Source organism: Brassica oleracea, chromosome C9 (genome assembly GCF_000695525.1).
Source record: "Brassica oleracea var. oleracea cultivar TO1000 chromosome C9, BOL, whole genome shotgun sequence".
Lineage (NCBI taxonomy): Eukaryota > Viridiplantae > Streptophyta > Magnoliopsida > Brassicales > Brassicaceae > Brassica > Brassica oleracea.
This window is the reverse complement of record NC_027756.1, coordinates 16,053,234-16,053,958: the sequence shown is the minus strand read 5'-3', so window position 1 is coordinate 16,053,958 and position 725 is coordinate 16,053,234.

Sequence of the window (725 nt, the reverse complement as noted above, 5' to 3'; positions counted from 1 at the left end):
GTTCACTTCCGATCTTTCTTTCAGTGAATGTTTTGCGAGAAATCCGTGAATAAGAAATAATCATAGCCGTTGATTTCGAAATAACTGTTTTTGACCCCAACAGTTAGCCCCCCAGCCCGTAAGACTCGGAGACGATTTTGCGGGCGAATGATGTGAATTAGAAATCAAAATCTTTGGCTAAGAATCTTTATTGCGGAAATCCACGTCACCCTCATATCCTTATAAGTAGTAACTCACCACTCCTCATTCTTCACACATCTCTTTCTTTCACATTCTCTTTTCTTCAAACTACCTATCAAGAATGTCTTCCTCCACAAGTGAAAAGAAAAGCTCCGACGTCGAGATGGGTGAGGCCAACTCGGCACTTCCGACTCCGGCCATGCATGAAGCTACTCCAACCTTCCTCGCCGGGTTTCTTTCTTTCAAAGAGAGACTGTCCAGACGCAGTGCCGAGAAGGAAGGGGGTCGGATTCAGCCTGAGGTGCCAGCTATCCTTTGTTCACCTGCGATGTCGACCTCGGCTGGAGGAAAAAAGTCCCTTGGTGATGCCACGCCCCTCGCAGAATCGGCCATGATTCCTGTTCAAGTGCCGCAGGTCTCGGCTCAACCCTCGGGCTCTTCGACCACACCAGTCCAAGCTTCTAAGGAGGAGAAGGCGACGGAGTTGATGCCTACACTTTTGGATAGGAAGGAGATCGTCCTAGGGCTTCCCGCGTCCAGTGCTG